The following is a 24,882-nucleotide window of genomic DNA, read 5'->3' as shown; positions in this document are numbered from 1 at the left end:
TCCACGAAATTTTCTTTGCATCCTTACCCTCTGAGTTGTATGAGTGGATCACAAAGCTAGCAGACAGTCAGGGAAGGTGTAGGCTCGACAAACCTATTGTGTGGACTCTAGAGTTGGTGCGCAGACTAGAAGCATCAGAAGATAAGATCGCGCACGCTGTGGACCATTGGCTCGATCAAATTATAGGAGGGTTTATCACCAAGTTCGTAGTAGACACGTCAGTCAACTACATCGAGGCAGAGCGACGCTTCCTCAAAGGACCGCAAGGTAAGTACATTAAAGCTTTGAACACTTGGATTAAAATACTACTGTGTGAAAAGAAGGTTATGCGAATAAATTGATGTTTAGGGTTATGCGAAGTGGGAGGATCTACAGAAACATAAATAGCGAAGAATTAGAGACTAGTCCCTTGATTTCACCTCTACAAGAAAGTGAGGAAGAGATCGTGAAAGTTTCACCAAGAAGCATGATTAGTTTGATAAGGCAACAAATTCCACGCATACCAACCCCACCTACACCACCACCAGTTTCACCATCTTCACCCACATCTCTGCCCACACCACCTCTGCCACCACCACAGTTCAATATGGTGAGCGCAATAAAGTTGTCGGTGTTCAAAGGGGTAGGGAACGAAGATCCAGACCAATTTTGGTTCGTGGTAAAGGCTATATGGGAAGTGCAAGGAGTCATGGATGACAACATAAAGAAGGTGACGTTGGTAAACGCGTTTCAGGATCGCGCACTGACGTGGTACATTAAGCATTCTAATGACAATCCAAACATGGGGATCACAGATATCCAAGTTGCGCTAAACAACGAATTTAACAGGCCAAAATCAGAGACCCAGTCGATTATTGGATGTAAGGAAATCACGATGCTTCCAGCTGAGACCCCTTGGGAGCTGGATCAGAGACTGAAGGGTATGATTCGTGAAGCCAACATAACCTTGATGGATGGACAGCACCGCGCATGGTCTGTAGTGTCACTAACGCCGCATCTGAGGACCGCACTGTCATAGCAGAAGCTATCTACTCAAGCCGAAGCCTTGGAGATTTCAATGCGGCTACACGAGACCCCAATACAAGATCCTAGCTTGGGAGTGAAACAGATCCATGCGCAGTTGAAAATTTTGTGTCTTGAGATGCAGAGTTTGAAACAAGATAGGACAGCTTGCCCAAAAGCATGCGAGGAGGTATGGTGCATAAAGTGCAAAGGCCAAGGACATGAAAATGACCATTTTCCAGTCTTTGCGAACTACCTAGTGGGAGGAGGGCCAATGCCATTGAGATTGCAATGTGGCTGCACGAGACCCCAATACAAGATCCTAGCTTGGGAGTGCAACAGATCCACATGCGGTTGAAAAATTTGTGTCTTGAGATGCAGAGTTTGAAACAAGACAGGATAGCTCGCCTAGAAGCGCGCAAGGAGGTATGGTGCATAAAGTGCAAAGGTGAGGGACATGACAATGACCATTGTCGAATCTTCGTAAACTACCTAGCGGGAGGAGGGCCAATGCCATTGAGACCAGAGGCACAAGCTGGGCCAAGCATAGCGCCTGCGTTATGGTGCGTGATTTTTCAAATAGGAGGGAAGCATACTATAGATAACTTTCATCTATTACAAAAGTATACACAGACTTCCCAGCAGTTATTTTGTAATTTTTGCAGGTTAGGCCATGATGAGCATACTTGTAGAAGTTATGAACTGATGATGGATCGGACTCCTACCTACAAGGTTCAGGCCAAAACGCAAGCCCTTGATCAAAATGGAGGGATGGAGCGCACTGGATTTCAGGGGCACGGATGAGGTCAAGGTGGAATGGGACCAGGAAGGGGTCACGGACAGTTGATTTGTTACAATTGCGGAGGGCCAGGGTATTATACCCGTGATTGTACAAATCCGACAAGAGCATCATGTTTATATTGTACACAGTTTGATCATGAGACAGAGGACTGCCCCACACTGATAGCGAGGTTCTGCGATAAATGAATTCTCCAACCTCCCCCAACTCAGAACCTACAAATGATGAGGTCTGAGCCACACAAGGAGGACCCAAGTAAGTAGCTAGAAGAGAGTGCTTAGGTTCGCAAGGCTCCGACAAAGGAACCAGAGTTTGATTTGGAGCGCGCGAAGGAGACATTCATGGAAGCTAAGAAGAGCTTCACGAAGGCCTTCACTTCATGTAGTAAAGACAAACTAGAACCGGAGATGGACCCATCAATGCTTACTACCTTTCTGGAGACATGCATGAAGTTGTTGCACAACAGCAAGGTTGTGAAGGGACTGCAAGAACTCATCACTAGATGTGCTGGATTAGGGGAACTGCGCGTAGTCCGGAAGCTCGGGAAGCACACAACGAGAATAGGAAGGGAGATGAGATTGATTGTGCAAATCGGGGAATATGAAATGGATCAAGTGATTTTGGACTTAGGATCATACGCAAACGTACTGCCAAAGCAAAAATGGGAATGCATGGGCAGGCCCGCATTACAATGGTCCCCTATTCAATTACAAATGGCGAACAAACAAAAGATCCTAACAATGGGAAGATTGTAGGGAATAACGGTAGATATCGAAGGTGCGAGCACGCTTGCAGATTTCAAAGTAATAGAGATTATTGATGACAACAATCCCTCTCCCACACTACTGGGAATAGATAGGGCCACTGATATGAACGGAGTGATAAATCTAAAGAAGCACAAAATGATTTTTGGGAAAAAGTCATTGCGTGTAGTGGTAGCTTTAGACCCTGCAGAAGGATCGCGCTACACAGAGCCAGTGTGCGATGACAAGAGCAACGACGATCTAGACTGTATCTACAAGATAACTGCTCGGGAACAGGATTGGGTGAATCCTACAGTGGATGGGAGGATTTTGTGGGAGCGTGAAAGTTCTTGCACATCAGATTCGGACATGGAAATAGAACGATGGCAGAATCGGTTACACGAGGTAACCACACTCAATTGCAACATGATGATAAAGTCACTACGATGTGTAGTAGCAGAGGCAATGGATCTACCTATGTATGATAGACTGACCGCAGTAGATGATTTCCTGAACAAATTTGAAAGAGAAGTGCCGGAACAGTAGCGGTTCGATGCTCTGAAATGGGCACTGCGCTCTACGCCTGCAAGGTGGTGGGGTACGCATCAAATAAGTTTTGAGAACTGGCATGACTATACAAGAATAATGCTCATATAGTTTGGAAAGCCTCGGATGCGGATGAAATCCAACTATGATGGACGAAACAACCTATGTGCCCACCTCTCCAGATGGATATAGGAGTATGGTACGCAACCTGCGCAAATGCACAATGTCCTCACAATAGGAAACATGAACAACAAGTAGGAGCGGGCAAGATGAGGGCGCGAATGATGAAGTATGATAAGACCAAGCATGCCAAATATTATACGCGGGGAAGCCTTTGACAAGGTGTGTGAAGTGTTGAACACAGTCCACCATGTGAGATGAACTGACTGTGACCTGCGCGTACCAACAGTTTTATGGGCTTATAGGACCATGTGCAAAACCTTGACCGTGCTAGCACTTCCGAAGCTGAAGCATGAAGCAGGGGCTGTAATCCCTATAGAGCATGCGAAGCCTAGTCTGCGCATAGCAGCACCTGTAGATATGACAATCTGTGAAGCTTGGAACGAAGGAATCACACAGCCGCAAGAAACAGAACACATTGGACTTGAGGAAGAAATCTGATGGGGGAACTTTCGACTCCACGAACTTGAAAAAGAAAAGGTATGATTAAGGAAGAAAAGCATTATGATGGATGCGGGGGTCAAGAAGCTGGAGGACGAGATAAAGGAAGTCGTTTCCGTCAAAGAACCTAGGATGGTAAGGCAAGGTGCGTACGATCATACTGACAGGTTTGAGCACTATTGTCGTGAATTGGTTAGTCTGATGCCTTGGCTTGGACCACATATCGCCAAATGTAGGGACCAGGGTAGCGCATTGCAAGTGCTAAAGTGCGCGATACCAATCACAACAATAGACGATGGGGATTCTCCACGAACCATGGGGAGGACAAGATGGAGCCCCACACGGGTGGTGCGACCACCTAACTAGGCATGGGAAGGGCAGTCTTAGCGCTCCAGGTAGTTGGAAGGGAGCACGGGACTATAAACTATTCTGCCCAAGAGATGCACGATACTAGTGATGCATGCAGAAGTAGAGAGTCACAAGGTTTGCGACCGCGCACAGAGGGTTGTGCTGCCGCACGGATTGGCCAGAAAGTGACCATTCAGGTCACTATTCACGATGGGATGTGCGACTTGAGTCCAAATGGAGCAGGCGGCGGGCATTTAAGACGCGATTTATGGGCAAGATTTGGGAAAATCTCCTGCCAAGAAAGAATTAATGGACTAGAATTGGGGGGAACGGTCGAATTCGAATTGGAAAGGCACTATAAAACACACAAAGATGCCCAACAAACAACAATTGGTCATTTGAGAATTGAGCGATTGAACAAAGCACTGAGCATTGAGAGTCGAGCGATAATTGAGCCCCTGAGTTTGTGAGTGACAGAATACAGCCTAGATACGATGACAGCAACTACGGATGGTTTGGGAATTGAAGAGGTAACCATCGGCGAGGCCATGCAGACCCCAATGGTGGAAGATGTTCCAGAAGGTGCCAGGGTTGTAGCAGAAATCCCCAAATAATCGCGTATGCCGACGCCCAAGAAATATAAACAAGCAATGGCCCCCATACGCGTGTCTCCTAGGAACCCGCTACGCAGCAAACTATCGATAGCAAAGAAGGGGAAAGCTATCACTATAGAAACAGATGAGGAAGAAGAAGATTTCCAGGCCCTGATCATCATAGAGGAAGAAGACGAAGGCATGGAGGAGGATATTCAACCTGCATGCTCTGCAACAAAACTGCCCGCATATGTCCCTCCATGGAAAGGGAAGACCAAAGTATTGAAGGATCTGGATGAAACCAAGAGTTCACTCCAGACCTCGCTCCTCCTAAATGGCATTTTTTTTCAAGGCACGCACTTGGGCCACATGCCAACCATGAAGTTTGAAGATTGGGACCTTACTAATTGTGAGAATTTCCCTCACCTAGAGACCGGGAATCTCATGAAGAAAAACACCGTGGGGCTGGTGACAATGTTAGAGCCATGGAAGTGGTTGCACGGTGTGGAAAAGGTCGTGCTGCTGAACTTATTATGGGTGTTGCATTTCCACCGCATGTCCATAACCATTTTTTTCATCAGGCAGCTGCTCTACCTAGTGCATGATGGGTATCTATGGCTGGAGGAGCCTATCCCCATCATGGCAGACCTAATTCACCACATTTCTTGGCTCCCCTATAAAGGAAAGGACCCCGCGACCATAGCCGAAGGAAAGGGTAGTGATTTGGCCCTTGTAGAAGCCATGAAGACGAAATACAAGCTGGAGAAGAAGAAGAGGGGCTACGCCATCTCTAGCATCAAGGACAAAGGGGTACGCATAGCAACCCAAATCCTGGCCGACAAAGTTATGAGGAAGTGCCATGCTGATGAGGTACCAGCGCTAGTGGTTGCACTGGCCGAGCAGTCTGCGAAGGTGGTCCAGTTCAACTGGTCTGAATTCCTCTGCGAGGAATTTTTGAAAAATTGTCACAAAGCCTAGGAGCAGGGTAAAACCATCCACCATGCGTGTTACTTTTTATCCATAGTGCTCATAGTGGGGGAACTGCCAGAGGACAGTCAATTCCCCAGCATTAACAGATAATTACCAAAGGCCGCGAAGTATGCTTCACTCTGGGCCACAAAGGACACGAAACAGATACACGACACCAAAATCTTCTAGGTGCTCATGGAGATGAACATCCAGATGTGGATCAACCAGAAGCAGCACCTATTGCCCACGATGTACAACAATCTACAGAGTTTTGTAGACTTTAAAGATGATATGCACAACATTTTTATTAGGGTGCATAAGGATTTGGTGAAGTAGTGGACAAAGCTACCTTTTATAGCCACTGACGATGCCATCTTTACTGTCTTGGAGACATGGCCTCTGGAATGGCACGCCCCAGATCTTGCAGAACTTGAGAAGGTGGCAGCGCAGAAGAAGAAGGATGATTCCAAGCTGCGCGTCACACAATTGGCCGAGAAAAGGCGGAAGGAAACAGTAGCAGCTAAGTTAAGGGTAGCGCGCGAAGCAGCACAAAAAGGCACCGATGAGAAGAAGGCCGTAGAAGCAGCAGCAACAGTGCAGGCAGCAGAAGAAGCAGAAATAGCAGAAGGGAGTGCGGACCCAGGGACCGTGCACACACAGCTGAAGCACCCACACACGATAGAGAGCACAGGACCGAGGAAGAAGTTCAAGGCCTCGAAATTCACCATTGACCTGATCACCTTAACTAAAGGTGATCAGCATGACATTGACGAAATGGTTCGCGATGTCACAAATGAGGCCCTTCAAGATTTTATTCAAGAGAACCAGACTATGTTGGTGATCCAAATCGGATCCATGAAGATTATTAAAGAGCCATGGCTGTATCAAAACAGGAAAGACTTCGAATTATAAGCACAAAGCGATCAAGAAAACCTCTGGACAATGGCAGTTTGTAGCCAGCAAGGAACGATGAGGACCTCGGTTAAAGCATGCTGACCGAGGCCCATGGAGACCATGCAGGAGGCAAAATTGGCACTTCGTAAGCTGAGGTTGGGAAATAGAGGGCATTTTTTATACACGATTAGCACTTAGCGCTAAGGGCAAAACCCCTCAATAAGGAAAATCCCCGAAGCACTCAGTCGCATGGAAGCCGGGAAAACTGTGGGGAAAGCGCTAAGGTGAAAGGTGGGTCCCGCGCTCCAAAACCGGCAGTATATCGGGGGCACCCTTGGGTGGTAAGCGGATTTGGAGAAAAATGAGCAATTCCATTCAGTGCCCGATGTGTGGCAAGTGGATGAGAGAGAAAATTGCTACTCATCGCACGCTAATAGTCGAGCAAGTCAACCGCGCAAAATGAGCAAATGTCATAGGATCTAGGGGCTCCAGATCTGACGGTGGAGATTGCACCCGATGGAGAAACCAGAATTGACAGGGGAATTAAGCCACGGCATAGAGAAGTTTGACGTCTGATTTGACCATTGAGTTGGCAGATGACTCATTCCACAGTGTAACTGAAAAACTGAACCGATGAAGAAGAGCTGGCACAATTTGTAAGAGGACAAGTGGCCACTCCCTGTGAGACGTTGGCGAAGACATAGAGGCAGGGAACTCCAAGCGAATAGCAGCAGGTGAACTGAAGGGGTGGAAGAGGAAGTGAGCATTCATGAGATAGACTGGCTTTTAGCCATGAATAGAAAGAGAATAGAACAATGGGGAAAGAGAACGAAGACAGAGAAAGCGAGAGCAAAGAAAAGACAATAAAGCAAGAAGTAGAAAGACAGAGTGCTAAGCTGACCTGCATCATAAGGCAACATCGAGCAGACAGAGAGCTTGAGAGGCTCAAGCAATCCCTGAGAGGATCTATCAGGAATCGAGTACCATATTGGGCTCCTCCCATTAAAGACTAGAGAGGTCAAGATCTGGTAAGGAAAAGAGTTTGTGCACTCTAGTGGCTTGGGGAATCCAAGAACCACCCTACCAACATCATTTCTGTTTCAAGAGACTCAAATTGAGCTCATCATTGTAAATCTATGCTTTGAAGACATGATAAAAGAAGGCCACTGAAAGCTAGACTGGAGATGTAGCCCTGGAGAATAGGGTGAACTCCTTATTAATTGTTGTGTTCTTGCATTGTATTTCTCTTACTGTTTTCCATTTTCCAATGTCCGTGTATTTTTTAATCTGATTGATCCATTGCCTAAAATAACATGGACACACACCAGCACATGAGTCTGTAATATCTTCACTCATTAATTATTTAACTGAGATCACTCAAGGGTGATTTTCAGATCAAGTGGTATCAGAGCTCTAGGCTATTAAGGTTAGACAAGCTTGTGTTGGTTTAGCTATTGAATGCTAACTAGATCAAAGCTCAAGTTAGGAGAAGGAGAGTTGGTTGAAACTAATCCTGAGATTGGGAGAGTCTATCCTCAGAAGACAATGTCAGAAGAAGGTTCTATAGGACTAGAGCCTCAATTCATAGACAGTTTCCTAGCCATAAAGTCCATGGTAGAGGAAATGTATAGGGACTTTAGAAAGCATAAGGAGGAAGATTCATCAGGCTTCAAGCAAGATAGAGGAGAAGATGAGTCTCACTTCCATGACCACTCAAAAGGAAAAGGGAAAGAGGAAAGCTTTCTCACACCTCCTAATAGCCCTGAACACAAAAAGAAAGCATCTTTGATCAAAATAAATGTTAAATTTGATTTACCTATATATGATGGATAGTTGAATGCAGAAAAGTTGGACAATTGGATTAGACAAATTGATGTTTATTGCAGGGTTTAGAGTATTGATTCCGACAAGAGCAAGATTTAGCTGGCAAGCCTATGCCATGGAGGCACTGCCTTGGTTTGGTGGGAAGGCAAGACCAAAGCTAACATGAAGAGACATGGTAAGACTATCTCTGTCTAGAGTGAATTTGTTTCTGCAATCAAAAAGTAGTTCTATCTATTGGCCTACATGCAACAAGCCATGATGAGTTGGAAAACTCTTCGACAGTTGAAAGGGAAAAGTGTGCAAGGGTATACTCAAGAATTTAGAAAGAGAGCATTGATTCAGGAATTTCATTAGACTCACCTAAGACTCTGTTGAAGTACATTGGTGGTCTACATAGCTACATGAGGCACACTATCCTCATGTTTAATCCCACTAGTATAGATGAGGTATCTGTACAAGCTACTCATCTAGAAGCTAGAGGAAAGAATGGAAGTTCAGAAGTTGGGGGACCATCCCAACCCACTGCAAGCAAGAATAAGGAGAAAAGAAAGTAGAAACGGAAAGCAAGGAAGGCTAATACTACACAGAAAAGCAAGGCTTCATGCACTCACTGTAAAAAGGATGGGCACGATGATGAGCACTATTGGATTCTACATCCAAAGCTGAGACCTAAGAAGTTTGAGGGCAAGAAGAAGAATATTGCTGCAGCTATTCAGAAGGATTTGGGGTTAGACTCAAGAGATGAAACAACTATTGCAGCCACAGGTATAAAAGGTAAGAATTCTAAAGCATCTACTAGTAATTCTGCACAATCTATTATTGATGAAGAAAATGAGAGAAAAAGACATGAGATTTTCCATATTCGAGTTATTTCCAAACATCAAAAGGTTGATACTTTGTTTGATAGTGGCTCACAAGTAAATTTAATTTCTAAAGCAATTGTAAAGAAGTTGGGATTAGTAACTACACCTCACAAGAAACCATACCCATTAGGATGGTTGAATGACAAAGCACAACTACAAGTGACTAGACAGTGCAAACTCAAGTTTTCTTTTGGGTCACCGTTTGTAGATGAGGTTGTGTTAGACATAATTCCTTTGGATATATGTGGAATTGTTTTAGGAAGTCCTTACTTGTATGACAAAAAAGCTATTTTCTATAGAGCCGAGAACAAGTATCTACTTGCTAAAGATGGAATCGAATACTTTGTAAGAGCTCATAAGCTCAAGAATAATTATACTCTCATAAACTCAGGGCAAATGAAACGAATGATAAATTCATGTAAACAATTCTTACTAATGGTTGTAAAGGAAAAGAAACTTGATAAAACCAATGTATTTGAGGGCCGTAATGCTAAACAGCAAGCTGATTTAGAATAGGTTGTTTCAGAGTATGATATCTTGTTTCAAGAACCTAAAGTTCTGCCACCCAAAAAGGAAATGGTACATGATATTATTTTGCAGCAAGATCCTCCATTGCCTAACATTGGAATGTACAATTTGTCTACTTTAGAGAATGCTGAAATCAATAAGCAGGTGCAGGAGTTGCTCGAGAAAGGGTTCATCAGACCTAGCACATCACCTTATGGGTCATCAATCGTTTTGGTGAGAAAGAAAGATGGCTCGTGGAGAATGTGCATTGATTACTGAGCACTGAATAAGATAAAAATCAAAAATCGTTATCCCCTTCCTCGCATAAATGATCTTTTAGATCAATTGAAGGAAGCTATTTAGTTTTCCGAGTTAGACTTGCACAGTGGATACCATCAGGTTAGAGTTGTAGAACAAGATGCATGGAAGACTACTTTCAAAACAAAGCAGGGATTGTATGAGTGGCTGGTTATGCCTTTTGGCTTAACTAATGCTCCTGCTACTTTCATGAGATTAATGAATGATGTACTCAGACCTTTTCTTGATGATTTTGTTATTGTGTATCTGGATGACATTCTAATATTTAGCAAAACATGGGAAGAACACTTAAAGCATGTTAAGCAGACACTAGATGTTTTGAAAAGAGAAAAACTTTATGTTAAACTCTCAAAATGTGAATTTGGCAAAACATCTCTAAATTATTTGGGTCATATAGTAGGGGGTGGTGAATTGAAGATAGATCCCTCTAAAGTGGTAGTCATTGTGAACTGGCCTAAACCCAAATCTGCTACAGAAGTTAGAAGCTTCTTAGGAGTAGCACAATATTGGAGAAAGTTCATTTCTAACTTTTCTTTAATTGCAGCTCCCTTACATGCTTTAACAGGATTGAACAAGGTGTTTCAGTGGGGAGGCAAATAATAGAAAGCCTTCGACACCTTGAAAGAAAAGATTAGTACAGCACCTGTACTAGCACTGCCTGATCTTCAGAGACCATTTGAGATCCAAACAGATGCCAGTGACTATGCCATGGGAGCAATGTTGACACAACACGATAAACCCATATGTTATCATTCTGAAACATTTAATTCTGCAGTAGTTAACTATCCTACATATGATAAAGAATTGTATGCATTAGCACAGAGTGTGAAAAAGTGGAAACATTACTTAATGGGCAAAGAGACAGTCATACATATTGATCAACCACTTCAATATCTACACTCCCAAACTAAGTTGCAGCAATCAAGACACTATAGATGGATGGGTTTTCTACAAAAGTTTCATTTAGTCATCATATATAAAAATGGCATACATAATAAAGTTGCAGACATGTTATCTAGACCCATTATAAATGCATCTACTATACTTAGTTATAATTTTGTGTTACATGAGAGTTACATTGAAAAATATGCTCAAGATATAGACTTTAAAGATGTATATGCAACTTTAAGTCAAGGCAGAAGAGTAGAAGAATTGGACTATCATGTAAAGGATTGACTCTTATACCATTGTGGGAAGTTATGCATTCCATAAACTGAAAGAGTAGAGATCATTCGAGAAGCACATACTTCTCTAATATCAGGTCACTTTGGGGTAAGTAAAATAGTTGCACAGCTGCAAAGATTTTGTTATTGGCCAAAAATGAATGAGACAGTTTCTAGATATGTAAGAGAGTGTACTAAGTGTGCTAAAAGCAAGCCCAACAATAGGAAACTAGGCTTGTACACTCCATTACCATTTCCTTCTCACCCTTGGGAAAGTGTTTCCATGGATTTTGTTGGAGGACTGCCTAAATCTAGGAAAGGTCATGATTATCTATATGTTGTTGTGCATAGGTTCAGCAAAATGAGTATTTTGATACCTTGTAATAAAAAGATTACAGCTGAACAAACTGCAAAACTATTCTTTGAACATGTATGGGTTCATTTTGGATTACCCACTTCCATTGTATCTGATTGAGACACCTGATTCGTGGGGAAGTTTTGGTCAAGTCTGTGGGAACTGATGGACACCAAACTAAAGAAAAGCATAGCTTTTCATCCACAAACTGATGGCCAGACAGAAGTAGTTAATAGGACAGTGATCCAGTTACTCAGAGGATATTGCAACAAACATCCTAAGCTTTGGGATGAACACTTGTGTTATGTGCAGCATGCTTACAACAGAGCAAAAAATTCTTCTGCACAGAGATCTCCTTTTGAGACATGTTTTGGTTTCACACCAAGGTCTCCTTTCAATTTTGTCTTTGGTAAAGACACCACAGTTGAGGGACATAGTGATGTGGACAGGGCAACTTGGTTCATTGAACAAATCTAAGAGATCCACTAGGAAGTATAGGAACAGCTGGAAAAGAGCCAAACCAAATACAAGGCAAGGCATGACAAGCATTGGATGGAGCATATTTTCCAAGTTGGTGACCAAGTCTCGTTGTACATCAGCAAGGATAGGATGCAAGGTGAAGGTAAAAGCTAAATCCCATCAGGTATGGACCTCTCAAGATACTTGAGAAGATTGGTGAGAATGCTTTTCGACTTGATCTGCCAGCTTACATGCACATCTACTCAGTCGTAAATGCAGATTGCTTGACATTGTTTGAACCTTCACTGATTGAGGATCCCAAAGAGCAGAGTCAATTGCCTTCTATTGATGACTTGTTACCTGAATATCTTAATGAATTGCAGGAAGACACAGTTCTAGACAGCAAGGTGAGGATGACGTGTAGGGGAGATGTTGAGTACCTCAGAATTGGGCTCAAGGGTTCAAAGTCGAGTAGTGCAAAGTGGATAGAGATTGGACAAGTGAGACAGTTGTACCCTCACTTAGTCGATGCTTGAAAACCAACTTTTGGTGGTCCAAAAGCTTCTTCAGTGGGAAGGTCGTGATCCGAATTGGATCCATGAAGATTATTAAAGAGCCATGGTTGTATCAAAATAGGACAGACTTCGAATTATGAGCACAGAGCGATCAGGAAGACCTCTGGACAATGGCAGTTTGCAGCCAGCGAGGAACGATGAGGACCTCAGTCAAAGCGCATTGACCGAGGCCCATGGAGACCACACAGGAGGCAAAACTGGCACTTGGGAAGCCCGAATCGGGAAACAAAGGGCATTTCTGATGCGCAATTAGCATGCATCACTGGGCAAAACCCCTCAAGAAGGAAAAGCCCCGAAGCACTCGGTCACATGGAAGCTAGGAAAACTGTGGGGAAAGTGCTAAGGTGAAAGGTGGGTCCCGCGCTCCAAAACCAGCAGTATATCGGGGGCACCCTTGGGTAATAAGCGGATTTGGAGAAAAACGAGTGATTCCATTCAGCGCCCAATGTATGGTAGGTGGATGAGAGAGAAAATCGATGCTCATTGCATGCTAATGGTTGAGCAAGTCAACCGCGTGAAATAAGCAAATCTCATAGGATTTGGGGCTCCAGATCTGACGGTGGAGATTGCACCCAATGGAGAAACCAGAATTGATAGGGGAATTAAGCCGCAGCATAGAGAAGTTTGACATCCGATTTGATCGTTGAGTTGGCGGATGACTCATTCCACAGTGTAACCAAAAAACCGAACCGTTAAGGAAGAGCTGGCACAGTTCGTAAGAGGACAAGTGGCCACTCCCTGTGAGACATAGGTGAAGACACAGAGGTAGGGAACTCCAAGTGAACAGTAGCAGGTGAACTGAAGGGGCAGAAAAGGAATCAAGCAATCATGAGACAGATTGGCTTTTATCCATGAACGAACAGAGAATAGAACAACGGGGAAAGAGAACAGAGACAGAGAAAGCGAGAGCAAAGAAAAGATAGTAAAGCAGGAAGCAGAAAGACAAAGGGCCGATCTGACCTACAGCATAAGGCAACATCGAGCAGACAGATAGCTTGAGAGGTTCAAGCAATCCCTGAGAGGATCTTTCGGGAATCGAGTACCATATTGGGCTCCTCCCATTAAAGACCAAAGAGGTCAAGATCTGGTAAGGAAAAGAGTCTGTGCACTCTAGTGGCTTGGGGAATCCAAGAACCACCCTACCAACATCATTTCTATTTCAGGAGACTCAAATTGAGGTCCTCATTGTAAATCTCCACTTTGAAGACAAAATAAAAGAAGGCCACTGAAAGCTGGACTGGAGATGTAGCCCTAGAGAATAGGGTGAACTCCTTACTAATTGTTGTGTTATTGCATTTGCTTACTGTATTTCTCTTACTATTTTCCATTTTCTAGTGTCTATGTATTTTGCAATCTGATCGATCTGTTGCCTAAAATAACATAGCCACACACCAGCACATGAGTCTGTAATACCTTCACTCATTAATTATTTAACTAAGATCACTCAAGGGTGATTTTCAGATCAGTTGGGGGCCCTCAGGGTGCAGTTGTAGGAGTTATAGGTCTGTCCCCCTCAGGTGGGTACCCTTTCCACCCACCTCGCAGTAGGATCCTCAGCAGCAAAGCAGATGTTGCGTGCATGGATGGAAAACACAATAGTGTTTCCAAAAGGGGCCCTAGTCACAACAAATGAGACCGATATATTTTCAGTTAACATGACGAAAGGCCTTGGCCTTAATTTGGCTACCCTTCCGTGAGAGAAACTGTATCTACTACAGGATGGGATAACAGAGTTGCGCACTAGGGAGAGCCACGCGATCCAAGTTCACAGCGAGCAAAAGATAAACATGGAACAACTTAGCTTGCACTGCGACAAATTGGTGTCGCAGAATCAACAGTTGGTGCAGGTGGTAGACGACGCTTACCGTCACGTTCTGGAACTGGCCATCCCAGCAGATCTACCAGTAGAGGTGTGGATCCACAGGTTGGCAACCAGAGTCCGTGAGGCTAGAGAAGAAACGACCAAGGTTCAGCTGGAGAAGAATCTTCAGATTGCTGATCTACGTTAAAGGCGCAGCCTTCCACTCCCACAGAGATCTGTGAACAGTGCACTAGCACTATTGTAGCAAGATTGGAAGAAATTGGAGGTGCAGTGCAAGACTGTACCACTTTGTTGGAGCAAGCACTTGAGGTCCTCACAAATCTGTAAGAGGACCCCAACATCCAGTGCCTGGAGACAGAGGCGTGAGAACTTCAACAACAATATGACAGTGTCCGAGGAACTACACAAACAATATTCCTCACTCAGCGACTTGCGAGGATGTAGCAAGCTAAGGCACTGAAGGAGAAGGTGGACGCGCCGCGACATAAGGAGGCAATTCTCAAAGCACGTGTCGAGCCGTGGATCAATGAGGCTTTCACTATCACGATAAACATCAAAGGAAATCTTGTGCACATCTACGGGATGCACACGTTAATGTAGAGAATTACCCTAGACATGGAGGTCTCAGAACAGAGGATGCAACAGATTCAACAAGCAACGGCTCAATGCGCTGCTGACATCAGCACAATTCGAGGACAATTGAACGATCTCCATGCCAAGAACATCGTGCCGACATAGTGACTCGAGGGTGTGTCACAATGTTTGTGTTGGGGGCCTATTGGGCATGGAATCCCCCCAAGTCATGTTTTGGGGCTCAAAGCCCATGTTTTGACCGAATATTATTGTAAAGTCTCCGCGAATTGCGGGCGCAGAGCACGAAATATATGATAGAGTCATAGGGTTGTATGCCCTAGTTTTGTAATGTAATTTCGGCCTACCAATGGTCCACAGACCATGGGATTGTATAAATAGAGTGAGGCTCTAAGTGTAAAATATAACGAAGAAAGTAGAAACGAAGAGGCGAGGATAGAGTCTAAGTGACGAAGTGGGTCTTAGGTCATAGGGTAGGAAATGCTCTGCAGCTGAGTGTGCAGAGGCCTAATAGTCCGCAGCTAAGTGCACAGACCCCTGCAGCTAAGTGCACAGGGCGGAGCCAAGTCTGTAATCGAAGAAGAGATTAATAAAGAAAGGTTTTGTTACCAATTCGTGTATCTGTTCTTGGATTAATGCATGGTTGATGTAAATTGCAAATATATTGTTTGTTTATTGTGCGCACTTGTATGAATGATTTATATTGCTAAGAGTAACTTAACACATACAAATAAGCTAAGTTAACCAACTAATAGTAGAATACTATTAAGGACTTGGGTAACAACATCGCTCGACCCCCGAGTAGGGCTGCACGAAGGCAGCATCTCAGGCTGCGAGGTACGAGTAAGTGTGCATAGTGACATGCATGCATGGTTGAACTGCGAACCTCTTGAACTCATCAGACATATCCAGGGTGCGAAAACCTGGTTCTAACACCATCCCATACTACTTCGAGTGAGACCTCAGTTCGCGCTCCACGGGCTGTTGCTCAAAGGGCCAGTAGTACCGGGATTTGTTTGGCTAAATCACCTCTGAACCTGGGTCAGGCCCCAATAATCCAACACCTAGCTCAGGTCAAAGTTGGCCTAGGTGCTTTGCATAGCAGACTTGAATGGGCCTAAGTACTCTGTAGTGCACTTACCCCTGACCAAGGTTGTGCTGGTCCCTCAAGGAGTCATTTCAGGATGTCTTCAGGCCAGGAAACTCTCAGGAATGAAGGAATTCAATGTGATGACTTTCTTAGGGCATGTAGCAACTGAATTAGGTTTGATGAGCTCTAAAAGTACTGATCTAAATGATGGGAGTGATGTGCCCAAATAGACCTGTAACATGTACCCAAAATTTTCCCTGTTTGACAAAGCGGACAGAAGTCTCTATCTTTCTCATACGAACTCCATTTTGAGTGAAATGAGTTGCATTGGGATCGTATCATTGAGATGGACGTGGTCGTTCAATTTTTGAGCAATTCTAAGAACTTTAATTTTTGAGCAATATTTTTCCCCTAATCCAGCTTCTGATCACTCCTTCCAACTAACATGCTTTTGGACCCACAAAAGTTGGTTATCTGATGAGAGCTTAATACTCTTCTCCTTCCCAAGTTATATCAATTGATTCTACTTGGAAAAATCTCCATGACAACCACTTGGGTTCACTGATATGCCTTGCCTTGCAAATGGCTTGGCACTTCAACCAATGTTCTCCTTTTATTGCTAACCCAATCCAACATTTATTGGTTTCTTGCTAATTAAACACCTTGTTGTACCAAAGTGATCCCTCGGTGCTTTGAAAGTTGATTGACGGCCTTCCCAGTGAGAATCATGTTCCTCCTTTGCAACACATGCATTTGATGCAAGATTCTCCTTGGAAACCACTTTTCCAAGATAAGCCCATCTGAGTGAACTACAGCAATGAGTTCCAATATCAATGATAACAAGAAAATAAATGACCATTCTTTTACCTCCACGGTTCCAAATTCCACATTTGGAAGAATGCATTCGCTATCTCTTTCACTTCTTGGCATCAACACATCAAATGGTCTACAATGATTGCAAATTTTTTTGGCATTTTTGTCCACTTTTGCTTCTTGATTCCATCAGCCTCCAATATTAACATGTTGCTCATGTCATGATTTGAGAATGAAGGCTAATCATGAGCCTCTTGCTCAAGCATGAACCTTCCAAAATCCAGCGACATTTTGTCACAAGAAACACCATTAACCTTGAAAAACACTCATGCAAGAATATAACTTGACGACCTCTTCCTTTTGCTTCTTCAAAGCAACAAATGTCACATCATGTGAAAATAACCATGTACTCTTAGATCTTGGTGTATAAACCATCGACTAAACACAAGTCGACAAAACATGCTTCTTCAAATAACTGACTTTCAAGTCAAGCAAAAGCATGTAACCTGACGATTTACAATGCGAATTCCACATTCTCATGAAACAATTTGTCACATCTCCCTTTCATGTTTGGAGACAAAATCAACTCTTCCAAGTTGATATAACATACATGTAACAATACAATTGACCACACAAGCCAACACTCATGCATGTGAAAATGATCAACATTCTCAACTTGACAACATACATGTTAACAAAGCAATCAACCAACACAAGTCAATCACTCATGCATGTTCAAGCACAATGAAACTATTAAAAATTCCATTGTTCACACACACGAAGTCTCATGCATGTATAATTTTCTCAACTCTCTCACAAGTACAAGGATCCCATTGGTTTGTACGAGTACTTAAAGAGCTAAAATGACCGAATTCGCTGCAATAAAGTGACTCAACATACTCCACTTTTGAACACCTTCCTAGTGTAAACATGCAAGTTCAAGAATGCAACATGCATGCAAATTTGTAGTTGCAAATTGTCATCTTTGTTGCATCTAAGTGAGTTAACATAACTCTATTTTTCCAACATCTTGCTTCATGCAATATGTAGCATACTTTCAGGAGAAAATAAATGCATCCAAATAACAAGGAAATACATCAATAAGGAAATATTTGCATCAATTATTAAAAGAAATGCAAGGCCTTAATTGGTTAAGAAATATAACCATCTATTTCCAAATTATTTCAATGGAACTTCTTTCAGATGCACTTCATCATGTGTATCATCCTGACCCACATCAATTATGGAATCCTCTTTTCCATTCTTGCCAAAATCTCTCTCCACCTTCTTCAAATGTCGTGGATGACTTGTTGGATGCAAAGTCCAATACTTGTCTACAAGATGACCCTGCTTATGGCAATGAGTGCAAAAATAATTGCATCTTCTTTTCAACATGGTTTCCATTTCCCAATGGACCTTTGGCTTTATGTCTCTTTTGTTTTGAAATTTTGCTGTGTATGGTTATCCTCCTCCAACACCTCAAAATAGTATGGTTATTCAAACCACAAAATGAACATGTAAATTTTCTTCAAATCTTTTGTGAAGATTTACCATGTTTATCATAATCAAAATAAACTTTATTAAAGGAAGATTTATACCTTTGCACATACACCTTTGTCGCCTTCTTGAAGAGGTGAATTTGTTGAGGAAGTGGCTCTCTTCGAAATACCAACAATTGTTTCAATGACCTTAGAGCTTTCAACATCCTTTTGTTTTCCATTTCCACTAGGTTCATGCTTATGAGCATCTTCTTGCAAAGTACGTATAAAACTTTTTCATTCCTCATGAACACAAACTTCACAAGATTGAGGTAATGAACATGTAATGAAAGTCCTTCTTGTAACACCTTCATGTGCCTCCTTGGCTTTGGAGCATTCTCCATCATGTTGTCCATAACCAAGACCCAAATACATAGGCCTTTCCTCAACAACAATTGGCTCAACTATGCCTTGTGCATGTTTTCCTAACCCTTTACCTTCATAACCCATATTCATCAATAATTTGGACCCTATTCCTCTAGTGTGTCTTTCAAAAGCACCAAAACATTCATTTTGAGAGGAAATTGAAGATAAAATTGAATTTCATACCTCATTTTCATGCACATACTTGGCTAGGGTTTCCTTGGCATCATGGAGTTGAATCTCCATCTCATGCATATTTTCAAGAAGCTCTTGCTTCTCCTCCTTCATGGCCATCAACTCCTCTTGAAGTATAGTGTTCTCCTTCCTATCTTCATTCATCTCTTGCACCATATCTATTATGATGATAAGCTCTTGCAACATCTCTAAATCAAAGACTCTGGTTAATGAAGATGGATTAGAAACATCACTTGTTGAAGCTGCCATCACACTTGTAATGCATCAAAAATCTTCACAAAGCTTCAAAAATTTTCTCAACAAAGAAACATCTCAGACCATCTACTTTCTTCATATTACACACATAAACTTACACACAATTAAATTCTCCTTGCACAAATACAAAACCAATAGCTAATTTTATAGCTAACCTTCACAAACCATCTCAGGGTTAAAATGAGATAACAAGTGTTATGATACCAACTTGATCTTAATTTTGGGAAAACTTGTTGATGCTATGCAAGCTCCCTCATCAGATAAAAAGAATTGTGTTTAGGATCGTCTCCAATTAACCAAAATGTGAGGAATTATGTGTCAAGTGTTGAGTGTCTTTTAGGAGCAATTTATGAGGTTAATTAGATGTTTAAAACACATATACAGCAAGTAAAATGCAGAGAATTAAAACACATCAAATCATAACACAAAGTTGATAAAGGAGTTCACCCCTCCTGGGCTACATCTCCTTGGACCTGATTCAATGGCTAGGTTCTCTTTTGGATTAATGGTCAATTCTCTTATTACATGCACCTGCAATGATCCAATGGCTTTGCAACCTACTCCACTGGATTCAGAAGACCCAAAAACCCCAAAAATGACTATCTGAGCTCTACAATTAGACTTCAGCTGATCTAGGATTGACCTCCTCTCCTGGGGGCCCTAGGCTTCCTTAAAATTCAACGTAGAAAAATCACATACAAAATTACCTTTCTTCCTTTGCAACATATTCCATTGTGTTTAGAGCATCCAAATCATCTAGGAATGACTCTTTCTGAGCCAAAATTGGTCGAATAATGAAGAAGTTATGGTCTCTTCAGTTTTCCCTAGGAAAACTCCACCAAATCTGGAGAAACTCCAGTTAACCCTGCCAAATTGGGAGTAGTGTCAGATTTGTCGGACCTGCCAAAAATGTCGCCAACTTCCGCTAGCACCCTCCGCATTTAGCGCTGGTCATATGGTGCCCATGGAACTGGGGTTGGTCCCCTTGGGTTGGCCCCTTACCTCCAAACTTTCAGCGGTTAACATTTAAATAGAAATGAAAATGTTTATGGTTAAGTCTTGTGGTTGTGGCCTAGCGGTAAGGCATGGGGCTTCTGTGGGTGAGGTCACAAGTTCGATTCCTCGGCCTGTCAAAAAAATTTGCCCGACCTTTGAGAGGGAACGTGGTGGCCTCCAAGCTTTCCACGTGTTAGCCTCTCATTGGTCCACCTAAATGCCTTTGACCAATTACATGCCTACATTTGTCAAAATGCAATTGAGCCACCTGTCAAAATATTCCAAGAATATTCCTTGGAATATTATTTTTGTTGATTGGGTTGTACGGAATATTCTTTTTTATTGAAACAAGTTGCATTGGGATCGTATCGCCAACACAGACGCGGTCGTTCAGTTTTCGAGCGATTATGAGAACTTTAATTTTTTAGCAAATTTTTTACCCTAATCTAGATTCTGATCAAACTAGGGAGCGATAGTTTTGGAATATTTTCTACTGTGTAAAATTTTATTTCATATTTCCTGTCTCTCTGAGATGGAACCATGATTTTATGATGTATATTTGCAGAAACTTTAAATAATATAAGGAGCAATGCCAATTCGATTCATTCTGAGTTATTTCATATGATGATCCCTTTGTGCAGTTGATCCTTGGGTTTTCATAAAAGGAAACGAGTTGGTTGGCTAGGGCCCAGCCAACCCAACTCATTCTCCCTCTATCTTGTAGGAGTGCTATATTTTATTATGTTGGTTTGAGCAGAAGAGTGTTTCTTTCATTTACTTAAATCGTAGATTGATGAAATCTTTGTGAGAATGGTGCATGCATCTCAGATCTGAGGACTCATGGTGTGTAAGTGTGTTTAGTTAATTTCATTTACCACATTTAGTCTTTATTTATGAGTATCGCACGATTGTTTTCTTTATGCAAGTATTTCCTTTCATTTCTGCAAGATGAAGATTGGATTGTGAGTTTATTTCCAGTTAATGCATTTACAGTCTATTTATTTCCAATTGATCTATTTTCAGTCGATCTATTTTTAGACTTGAATGCATCCTGGGGTAAATAAGAACTCTGATCACAACATAAGTAAACTTCTGTATGAGATAACTATAATGATTTCCTTGTAGAGACATAAATAACTTATCAAAAGGTTGGGAATCATTTGCAATATTTTCTGGGTTTAAATATTTATTTATGAGGAAACAGAGTTATTTATGTTTGTAATAGAAATCTAAGGAAGGGAACACTTTTCCTTTTTAAATAGACATTTACTGTTTTCATGCAAAATTCTTTCTACCAATTAAAGATTTCCTTCAGTTTTCATAGTACTTCTATTTCGAATGCTTGTTGGTTGAAGGATCTTTGTTCCTAAACACTTAAGTTGTGATTTCTCTTTCTGCTCTAATTTATTTCCAGTTGGTTAATGATAAGCACATTTTATGCATGATAAAAGTGGTTGAAGGTAAAACTGTTTCATTACAGGAACAATAAAACTCAGTACAGGAACAATGATTTCTCAGTACAGGAACAACTAGTTCTTAGTACAAGAACAAATGTTCTGGTACAGGAACAGAGCATTCTAGTACAGGAATTCGGAGTTCCAGTACCAAGTCAGAACACCCAGTGCAGGAACTTAATTCATTGCTGGTATAGGAACGTTGTTTCGGTACAAGAACATTGTTTTGGTACAAGAATGAAACATTTGTAATAGGGACAGATTTAACTATATTCATAATTATTCTTTCTGTTTCTTAAAGCACTGAGACTCAATCACAAGGATTTGTTCTTTCATTTCTTTCCCAGATTTCTTTGAATCTGATTGCAAAGTTGTTTTAGTTCCTTCTGTTAAGTTTGGCAAGTATTTATTTCAGTTGATTCCAGTACCAGAGTTGGTTGGTGTTGTTTGCTTTTCATTTTTCTGATTCTGCAAGTGCAAGTAGAGAAGATAGAGGTCGATTTTATAGAAGTTGATACCATAACTCTTTGGCATTCCCTGTGCTACGCCTCGAAGCTTACGTAGCCCTGGTTTGACAAATTAAGTGTTGAAGGAGCTTGTTGAATTGCAACACTGGCTCCCAACATCCTTGATCATGTTGATTGATCTTGTTGCTACATATAGGTGTTGGTTGTTGCTACAGGAGTTAGGGTTGAGGAGTTCAGAATATTAGGTATCCATGTCCCTAATTAAGTCTTCATGTTGATAAGATGATGTATGGGGTTTGGAGTTGGTTTTACAGGTGTTAGAGGATGTCTCACATGTTTTGGAGCTACATACTAATAGTAGAGTTGTTGTGGAGAATTTTGATGGCCTATGTGTTAGTATGGTTGTTGTTGGCATCCAAGTCAACCTATATTTACTAATGATGATGATGTTGAGGTGGAATTTATTTGGAAAAATGTTATAGAGGTGAAAATGGACTCCAGAGGTCCTAAAGAGTCTTTCCAAGCTCTAGAAGATGTTTACGTAAGATCTGAGGTGATTTGACTGGTTTTCCCCCATCTGCTGCCCCAACTGCATGGATCTAATCTTGTGCATGTAGTTGAAGGGCTCCAACCACTAGGAATAAGGCCTATAGATATAGTTGCAGCCAAGATCCAACAATTTTGTGCATGCAGTTGAGGGTTTAGCTAGAATTTCTTTGTATTCATCGTGCATCTCAGCTAATTTTGGTATTGTGACGATGTTCTTGATCAGAACTTTCTAGTATATGGTCAAAAAAGGTAAGGGAGATGATAGAAGTTGGTTAAACTTGAAAATATCCATCATTTAGTGGAAATAGTGGCTTGATGAACTCAAGGAGTTGGGTTCAGGAAAATTCAAAAGTGTGAAAAGAATTGTTGAGTGCTCCATAACCTATAGCATTTACTAAGTTAACCATCTCAGAAAATGATAAATAGAGGAATGTTTTGAGTATATGTGGTTGGTATTCTTGAGAGTGTGATAGCATGCCCTTGAGTGGGCATTGAGACTGAGTAGATATTGTAGCAGCTGCTCATATATTTTTGCATAGTATTTCATGCAGAAATCAAAGATATAATTGAGGAGAAAATTCAGAGCTTATGTGTTGCAGGTGGTTGTTTTTATAGAGGAAAAGAATTGCCTACTTATGGTGTGTTATAGAGAAAATATTGTTTTGAGTAGAAGAGAAGAAGTAACCCCCCCCCCCCCCCCCACCCCCCCGCGGGCAAAGTTTTTGATTCAGATTTTGTGTTCCATGGTGATGGTGTTGTTGGGTTGCTCATGTTGAGCAAATTGAGAGCCCAATGTGAAACATTCTAAAATGTGATTCACATAGAGGAAGTGAAGGCATGGAGGCTTCAATGTAAACAATGATTTATAATATTAAGTATAAGGAACATATTTATATATCTAATAGGAGTTGGATATTCCAATGATTGTTGGGAAAGGATTGTTGGTCGTGGTGGCTTCCAGCGGATAAACATCCATAGATTTGTGAGAGAAACCAATTTCCTAACTGATAGGCACCAACATACTTTAACGAAAGCCAACTCTTCTGGCTTATAGGTGTAAGATAATCCATGTACAATTTTTTTAGTGGATTAATAAAAGAATTGAGTAGTGCAACAACAATAGGGTGGTTTTCTCCCAAAAGGGTTTCCACCATAGACACTTGTGTCTTCATGTGTGTATGCTTATGTTGATTCTCTTCATGGTTATTGTGTTTTGTATTATTTTTTCTATTGTGTTTTGATAAGCTAACATTTTGAATGTGTGTTGAAAATTGCTAATCTGGAAAAAAGTTTAAAATTTACATAAAGGCCATCACTATTAATTCAACCCCCCTCTTAGTAGTGAGTTAGTTTCCAAAACTTGGCATCAGAGTTGGTTCTCTTCAGTGAAGCTTGACTTGAAGAGTAGATCATGGAAAATGGCCAAGAATAAGAAGAAGATGTCTCAAAAGACAAAAAAACTTGATGAACGAAGAAAATGAGTCCACTGAAAATGAAGCGGAAATTTCTAAAATATTAACCAAAACAATTGTGTCACGAGGTAATATTTTGAAAGAATTTTTGAATTATGATTTTGATGGTTCTATTGAGCTACATAGTGATGAGGAGAATGATAGTATTCTTATTAAGGTTGAATATGAATCAGCAATGATTGTAATCAAAGAATTAGTCACTGATGTGGATAGACTAACCTCTTCATGTAAGGATCATAAAAGAATTTTGCATCTTTCCAATGATAAGGAGAATAGAATAAGAGAAGAGATCAGTGGACTAAAAATGTAGCTAGAGGAGGCAAATAAAATAGAATATGATATGAGGAAGTAATATAGAGAAAAGGGGGAGGAATGTGAAAGATAAGAAGCTGAAGTGATTTCATTAGGGAGTGATTTAGATAAGAAAACCACCACTAGAGGAAGTTTTAGCCTAAAATTTCCCATGAAATTTTAACGTACATAATATGTAAACCAATCAAAATACTTTAAATTTAAAAATAGGTACATGTAAATATTCTGGAGGGAAAATTTAAAAAAAAAAAAAACAACAACAACTACTTTTTTTAATCATTTTTTTGCTAATCTCCTTATAGGTTTACTCAAATTTCAAGTGTAGACACTCGTTGTATGATGAATTAAATTCCACATCCAACTATCACCCATTATGCATACTTCTG

The sequence above is a fragment of the Pinus tabuliformis genome, chromosome 2_1 (assembly GCF_031772625.1).
Source record: "Pinus tabuliformis cultivar Carrire ecotype Pingquan chromosome 2_1, CPIR1, whole genome shotgun sequence".
Taxonomy (NCBI): Eukaryota; Viridiplantae; Streptophyta; class Pinopsida; order Pinales; family Pinaceae; genus Pinus; species Pinus tabuliformis.
This window is presented reverse-complemented; position numbering follows the sequence as displayed.